The following is an 8851-nucleotide window of genomic DNA, read 5'->3' on the forward strand; positions in this document are numbered from 1 at the left end:
GAAACAAAAGGGAAACTAGAAGCAGAAAGTCCAAAAGAGAAACAAACTGGCCGAGATGTTGTGAGGGGGGCTGAGCTTCCACTTCCAGGGCACTGCATGTGGGGCTGACCTCCGGAAGCAGTCCCTGCTGGGTGGCAGCTGGCATTTGGGTGACGTGCCACACGCACTGCTCAGTAGAGCCTGGGCCAGTCCAATACAAAGTGGGTCTAGTTGAGCTTGTGCAAAATTGAGAACCTTCAAATGTTTGCCACAGGAGGCTACTGCGTTTGAGAAATATTGAACCAATAGGACAGGGGGCTGGAGATGAGCTGAGAAGTTACATTAGTGAGTGATCCAGGGGAGAAGTGTCATATGAGCTTGGACTGGTTGGTAGTGAGATGTGTACGGGAAGAGTAGGTGGGCGAGAGAAGTTAAAAAGAATTGACAATGTATAGTAACGGATTAGGTTGTGAACCCAGTGTATATTTTGGGATGTTAACAAGAAATCTTGTCTCAATGAACTTAATAAGAAAAATGTACTCCCTCGAGCAAAAATAAGTCTAGTGTGATTCTGGGGTTGCGTAGTTAATGGCTCAAAGTCACAGGCAATATCAAGGATACATTCTCCATCTATCTCAGTTGGTGTGAGTTTTCTTTTTGGCCCAAGAGGGCTGCACTAGCTCCATATTCCCGACTGGATGAGGAGGTGCTGTCTCAACCCAGGCAAAACCTTCCTCCTTCCCCCAACAGACTTCCTTTCTTGTCCCACTGGTAGGAATCAGGTCTAAACTAATTATTGCTGAGAGAAATTAGAGCATGAAGGCTCTGGGCTCCTCTGAAGCAGATAGCCATGTGCTTTGCTACCTGAACAGAATCAAGATTCTGTGAGCAAGGAAGAAGGCAGAGGCACGATCATGTGCACAGGCGACCGCCAGTGCCTGGGGGTTACAAGTGTGACCACAGAGTTACAAGGGTGACCACTTTAAGAAAACAGCTTGTCAGGAGTGACAAGGAAGGAACACTTTATACCATTGAAAATGGCTTCAATGATTTCTTCTTCAGTTTGAATAACCTTAGTCCTTTTCACTGCCCCCTCCCCCTGTAAATCTTTTTAACTTTTTAAATCATCACTGTGCCCAAGCTTAGAGTTTTCTCCAATTTTTAAATAGGCAGGTAAGGACCTAGGAAATAATATATTCTGTGTATGTTGAACTCCAAGAAAATAACTAAATACGACTTCAAATGGGTGACATCATGTCATGTATGCTAACCCAAGGAGATCTAGGGCTTCCTGTCAGAGACCGCAGAGTGTGCGATGCCATTATCCAAGGGGGAAAGGGTCCCATAAAAGTGGGCCCTTGTCTTTACACATTGCCTTAGCCACTGAAACTTGGCTCAAAAATCCTCATGCAGACAGCAAGAACACAGCCAATTTAACTAAACGGCAGCTAGGATATTAAACTGAGAGTTCTCTCCTATGTTAAACTATTGATATAGTTAATTGAGACATTTTTGTTTTTAGCTATGTTTTGTCTCTAAGTATATTTTATACAGTATGAAATACGTTATTTACATAAAACTTATGGATTTATTTGGTTTGGAGAAGCCTACGGAAAGTGTGCATTCTTCCCTTTAATATTTAAGAAGTGGCTATGTCCCCTCCCCATCATCCCCCAAGAGTATCTTCAAGAAACCATAGCCCAGGCTCCAGTTTCTGGCTCTCATTAAATCCTGGTCCCCTGCTTTGCCTCTTGGCAACTTAAGTATTCTTTTTTTTCATTTCTATTTTATTCAAATACGATAGCAACAGAGATGTAATGCATCTCCTTTTCCTTATATTTTTCCCTTACTCTATCACTAACATATGAGGGCTTATGTGTAACTCATTTTATCAAAGTTGGGGTGTTAAAGAGGGGTAACACATCAACTCAGATCAGTAAACGGTAACAAATTTAGCATATGGATCTCTCTATCTAAGAATTCCAGCAACAGGTAATTTCTCACAAAGCTGTGTTTTGTCCCAGACCCCCCCCCCATGCTTTTTGTTTCCCTTTTACATGAAGAGCCCTAAACACCCCTAACATCCATGTTCATTTGTCATGATGCAGAGTTTTGGGTCCCAGTGCTCATTCAAAAACCACCTCCATTGTCTCAAGAACTCACTAAGATGTTCTGTTGGATAAAGAAACACCTTTAGCAGTTGAAGCCTGACTGAAAGTTAAAAGTATAGTCTGTAATCTCTTCTTTAATGTAATCATAACTTTAAGGATGCCTTTCCAGCCCTTGGAAAAAAGAGGGAGCAGTATAAAACTTTTCTCCTCGCTGGTGTGAATGCTGTGTCACTCTCCTTCTCTTACAAGGAGAATTATCCACTACCAGATTTTGCTCTTTCCCCCTTCTGATAAACACACATACATATATACTTATGTGTGCGTGAATGTATATGCATCGGTATACCTACAACCTTACACGCATAACCTCCACTCCAAAGAATGACCTACTGATATCATTGAGATTTTTCTCAAAAAAACTAGGAGGGTCTAGATTTACCACAATACTTGAACAGTGGATGACAGAGACGGCAGAGTCCTAAGTCATAGATCAGTGGGTTTCAAACTGTCCTGGCTTTGTGAGTTGGTGAAGCCCTGTAGGGGGCAGGGGTATGGGATCAGAGGTGAAGACAGCAGAGGAAGCAGCAAACCAGCAAGACTTAGCCCTCCTGTTCCTCCCCCAACTAGAACAAGTCTCGCTCTCTTTTACATATTCGGATACCAGTGACATTTAGTCTGGATAGTGAGTTTGGAGGCTAGAAAAGGGTTTGAAAGTTATCATCATAAAACAGGAGTCTGCAATAGGCCAAGCGTGGTGTGTGTACAGCTTGTTTTTGTACAGCTTATGAGCTAGGAACCATTTTAATATTGGTAAGGAGGTGTTCCAACAACAAGAAAAAGGAGACTATGTGAGAGGGACCACATGTGACCTTCAAAGCCCAGAACGTTAACTATCTGGCCCTTTGCAAGGAAAGCTAGTTAGCTCCTGCCATGGAACATGGCTGTAGCATCATTGGAGATGCTAAAAAGGAAAAATCTACTAAACACACAATAAAAATTAAGTAAAGTCTGTGTATTACGTAGGATTAGGTTCAGTTGCAAATAAATCCTCCAAATACCAGGAATTTAAGGAAAATACAAGTTGGTTTCACACTCAGGAATTTCAAATGCCATCAGCCCTGGGGTATTATGAAATTCCATGTGTCAGAGACCCAGGCGCCTCCCTCCTGGGCTCCTCCCTGGGTCACTTTCACTCCCAGGGTCACCTCTTGGCATACAGGATGATTGTTGGAACTCTGGTTTTTGCTTGTATTCCAGCCAGCAGGAAGGAGGAAGCGGAGAAGACAGTGGGGCCTTCCACTTCTGCCAGTATCCTATTGGTCAGAACTTAATTACATGATCACATCTAGGGGCAATGGAGCCTGGGAAATGTGGTCTTGATTCTGGGCATTCCTGTACTCAGATGAAAATGGCAGAAGTAATTTCAATGGCAGAAGTAAAGGCTGGATTTTAGCATGTCTCTATGACAGTGGAGAATGTCACACATTTATTTATTCATTCAGCTGTATGGCAGGCACCTTGCTATAAACACTGGGAATATAAATTGGATAGAGTTCAAAGTCTAGGGTCTTCTTATATAATTTTTAAATTAAAAATTTTATTCAATTATAGTTATCCCCATTTCCCCCCATTACTCTCTCCTGCTCTGCTCACCCCTCCACTCCCACATTCAATCCTCCCCCCACACCCTATTGCCCTTCTCCATGGGTCCTTTATACACATTCCTTGACTTGACCCTTCCCCTTCTTTCCCCCATCTCCCCCCTTTGGTTACTTCTTATATTTTTGATGATTCCTAATGGCTTTTCCAGTCTTGTTCGACTTGTAATTCAATGCTAGCTTTTTAAAAAAAGATTCTATTTATTTATTTTTAGAGAGAGGGGAAGAGAGGGAGAGAGGAAGGAAGAGAAACATCGATGTGAGAGAGAAACATCAATCGGCTGCCTCTTCAACACACCCTGATCAGGGACCGAAGCTAAAACTCAAGCATATACCCTGACCAGGAATCAAACCAGGGACCTTTCAGTTTGCTGACAACACTCAACCAACTGCGCCACACTGGTCAGAGCACAATGCTAGCCTTTTTTTCTTTATTCTTATTGATGATACTATTGCAGATGTCCCCATTCCCCTTCTCCCCCTTTGCCTCCCTCCACCCCGTCCCCACCCTTTTCCCTCTAATCAACAACACACTGTGGTCTGTGTCTGTGGGCTGTGCATATCTGTTATTTGGCTGATCCCTTCCTCTTCCTGCATGTAGTCCTCCCCATCCCCTGTCCTCTGACAGAGGTCACTCTGTTCCCTGTGTCCATGCTTCTGCACTCTTTTGTTCATTAGATTCCACACGTAAGTGCAATTCCATACAGTATTTGTCTTTCCCTGACTGGCCTATTTCACTTAGCACAATAATCTCCAGGTCCATCCATGCTGTCACACAAGGTAAGATCTCCTTCTTTTTATGGCTGTGTAGTATTCCATTGTATAAATGCGCCACAGCTTTTTTATTCAATCACCTACTGATAAGCACTTAGGCTGTTTCCAGATCTTGGCTGTTGTAAATAATGCTGCGATGAACATAAGGGTGCATATATGCTTTTTTTTCCAGTAAGTATTTTTTGCTGATTATGCTATTGCAGTTTTCCTAATTTTCCCTGCTTTATCCCCCCTCCACCCTGCCCCCACAAGCCTCCCGCACCCCCCCTTAGTTCATGTCCATGGGTTGTACATATAAGTTCTTTGAGTCCTCTGTTTCCTATACCATTTTTATCTTTCCCCATCTATTTTATGCCTACTAATTGTGCTTCTTATTCCTTGTCCCCTCCCCCCCCCATTCCTCCTTTCCCCCTTCTCACTGAACTCCCTCTTTGTCACGTCCATTGCTCTGATTCTGTTCCTGTTCTGGTTGTTTGCTTAGTTTTTGTTTTCATTGTTTTTCTTTTCTTTTAGGTTCATTTGTTGATAGTTGTGAGTTTGTTGCCATTTTACTGCTCATGTTTTTTATCTTTTTTTTCTTAGATAAGTCCTTTAACTTTCATATAATAAGGGCTTGGTGACGATGAACTCCTTTAACCTGACCTTATCTGGGAAGCCCTTTATCTGCCTTTCCATTCTAAATGAAAGCTTTGCTGGATAGATCAATCTTGGATGTAGGTCCTTGCCTTTCATGACTTGGAATACTTCTTTCCAGCCCCTTCTTGCCTGTAAGGTCTCTTTTGAGAAATCAGCTGATAGTCTTATGGGAACTCCTTTGTAGGTAACTGTCTCCTTTTCTCTTGCAGCTCTTAGGATTTTCTCTTTGTCTTTAATTTTGGGTAACTTAATGATTATGTGCCTTGGTGTGTTCCTCTTTGAGTCCAACCTCTTTGGGATTCTTTGGGCTTCCTGGATTTCCTGGAAGTGTATTTCCTTTGCCAGATTGGGGAAATTTTTCTTCATTATTTGTTCAAATAAGTTTTCAAATTTTTGCTGCTGTTCTTCTCCTTCTGGCATGGGGGGGCATATACTCTTTCAAATTAGTGTTTTGGGATCCTTAAGATATATTTCTAGAAGTGGGATTGCTGGGTCAAAAGGCAGTTTCATTTTTAATTTTTTTGAGGCAACTCCATACTGTTTTCCAGTGGCTGCAGTAGGGTACCCTTTTCTCCACATCCTCGCCAATACTTGTTTGTTGATTTATTGATGGTAAATCTTGTGGCAGGTATGAGGTGATATCTCACTGTGGTTTTAATTTGCATCCCTCTGATGAAATTGAGCATTTCTCCATATGCCCATTGCTCATCTGATGTCCTCTTTGGAGGAGTCGCCTCCATAAAATATTTTTAAATATTTATTTATTTATTTATCAGAGGAGAAAAACAATGTATGGTTGCCTCAATCGTCCCAGCCCAGCGGCCCTGATTGACTCAACAAGTGTGATATCCACCAGGGCCCTTTGCCCATTTTTTAATTGGATCGTTTGTCTTCCTGGTGTTGAGTTGTATAAGTTCTTTGTATATTTTGGAAATTAAACACTTATCAGATATATCATTGACAGACATGTTCTCTCAGACACTGGGTTTCTTTTTCATTTTGTTGCTGGTTTCTTTTGCTGAGCAGGAGATTTTTAGTTTGCTGTAGTTGCATTTGTTTACTTTTTCTTTATTCCTCTTGCCCTAGGTTGTTTTTTTTATTAATCATCTTGCTTAGAGTCCCAAGTTTTTGACCACTCTCAATTGTGCATGGACACTGCGTCTTTCACTTTTTTTTTGATGTTAGGAGTTCTAATGAATACTGTGTGAGCAAAGTGCATGGAGTTCTTTGTCCTGTTATCATTGTTACTGCATTTAAATTATGCTGTAGACATCTGTCATTCTGAAAGGAACATTGGCATGTGCAGAGCAGTCCTGTACTGAGAAGCAAAATAAAGGGTCCTTTACTTTTCACTGCGTACAGATTTGCATTAGGCCTCTATTGGTTAAACTAATGAAAACCTGCCATACTCAGTGATTACTGGATGTGTTTATAAATAGGTTAATCTCTGGATCAGCTGAACAATTTTCTGAGAATATTTTGCGGGAAGTGCTCAGGTTCTAATGTATGGTGAGTAGGCCGGGGCTCCTACCCTTTTCTAGGTTGAGTCATTTCATTCTAAACTCTGTTAACAGTGAAGAGGTACTTAAGGAGGGGCTGTTTAAAGTGGACAAGAATTTTTGTCTAATATATATTGATAGGTTTCATTGAACTAAGGTGTTTTTTCCTCGTTAAAAACCCCTTAAGCCAGTAACATATTTTGGGATATTATTAATTGTTTATGATGTTTACTTTGACTAAATGAATACTTTCAGGCATACTGTGTTCCCAAACCACTTAACGGCTGTTGCTGTAGTTTTTGTCAGTAATGCAGGTTTTTAGTGATGTTCTCACTGCCTTTTTTCTCTTGCTGTTGTCTTGCATTGCCCTTTGAAGTGTTTCTACTACAAATCAGGTCAGCTCCCAGTTGAAAGAGGTGGGCGCTGGGAAGAGAAATGTGACCACCTCCTATAAGCCTGCGCTGACTCAGTGTCACTTTCACAGCTGATAAATGGCCCCCAGAAGTGTCACGTGTTCCTCAGAACGGGAAATGCTGTGTGGGAGGCAGGCTTGCTGGGGCATTTAAAAACATTTAAAAAAACATGATTAGTCTAGACCTATCATTTTAAATATTAGTGGTGATATGAAGAGCATCAATTATTTATTAAAGACAGCTCATTATAAATACTTAATTTTTTAAGAAACAGGAATAAAAGTTAGTTGAAATCATATCAAGTGATTCTGTATAAAGATTTTTTTTAACCCTCACTCAAGAATGTTTTTTTGTTGATTTGAAAGAGAGAAGAGACAGAGAGATAAAGACAGCTGATAGATAGATAGATAGATAGATAGATAGATACATTAATGTGAGAGAGGAACATTGATCAGTTGCCTCCCATATGTGCCCCAAACAGGGATCGAACCCACAACCTCTTGGTGTATGAGATGATGCTCCAATGAACTGTGCCACCCAACCAAGGCTGAAAATTTTTTATTATCATTAAGCACAAAGTAGCTTTGTTAACTAAAACAATGTCATACAAGTATTTGAGTCCAAGCTCTAACCCTGTAGGACTTGCATATTTGCTCCTTTCTTTTTCTGTTAATGTCAACCCGACAAGGGCCCCTTACAAGTAATAAAGTATGTAACGAGAGCCCATAGACCCTGTCTTTTGGAGAATTGTAATAGTAGTATATAAATCTCAATGTCTGCTTTCTGGTGCCCTTGGGCAGGGCAAACCTGTACACCTTCCGCGGTGGTCCTCCGTGGAGATGGTCTTGTCCCGCGTGTGTGCAGCTTCTGCAGGTGGGGTCTGTGGGCTGTCCGCTCTCCGCGGGCACGAGGCAGTCGGCCTGGGAGGAACGTCAGTCTTGCAAACAGGGGGAACTTTCTTCTTTCTCTTCTCTCTTTCTTGCTTTAATTCTTTTCCCCTTCTTTCTCTCTTTTCTTCTTATTTTCAATATTTTTGCTTTTTTGAGAATCCAAAACTTATTTATTATATACTTTTTTCTAATATTCAAAAAGTTGAAAGAATATAATAAGGACTCCTATCCACCAACCATCTTCAACAATTCTCACCAGTTTGTCATATTTGCTTTGTATCTATTTTCTGTATTTTTAAAAATTGACTTGTGACTTCCGCCAAGATGGAGGCATAGGTGGAGATACCTTGCTTTCTCACACAACCAAGTTTAGAGTCAACTAAATATTAGCAACAGAAATCATAGCCAGAACACAGAAAATTGAACTTTTCAGAAGTCTGATAACAACAAATTCTTCAGCCTGACCAGTAAGAGGGGCGAAACCAGCAACTGACGGCGCGGGGTTGCACAGGAAAACTCGGTCAGACAGACTCAGGCGCGTGGAACCCAGGCGCAGGGTTGCAAGGGGTGGACCTAGTGAGCGACCCAGCGAGCGACCTCGGGGAACCAGCAGGGGAACAGGGCCGACATTTGACTGTGGCCGTGCAGTCATGGGCAGATAGACCAGCGAGGGAGTGGGTGGTGAGACAGGACCGAGTGGGTCCCAGCGGCGAGTGGCAGCAGAGGGCGCCACCATTTCCCCACTCTGACCCCGCCTTCACATACATCGTCGTAATCCAGCGACTCTGAGTGGCCCGGCCCAGGTGAACCACCTAAGACTCTGCTCCTCACCCAGCAACATGAAACAGCAGCGGGGGGGCCGCCATTTCCCCGCTCTGACCACGCCCCCAC

Source organism: Artibeus jamaicensis, unplaced genomic scaffold (assembly GCF_021234435.1).
Source record: "Artibeus jamaicensis isolate MK-2021 breed Jamaican fruit bat unplaced genomic scaffold, CSHL_Jam_final scaffold_916, whole genome shotgun sequence".
Classification (NCBI taxonomy): domain Eukaryota; kingdom Metazoa; phylum Chordata; class Mammalia; order Chiroptera; family Phyllostomidae; genus Artibeus; species Artibeus jamaicensis.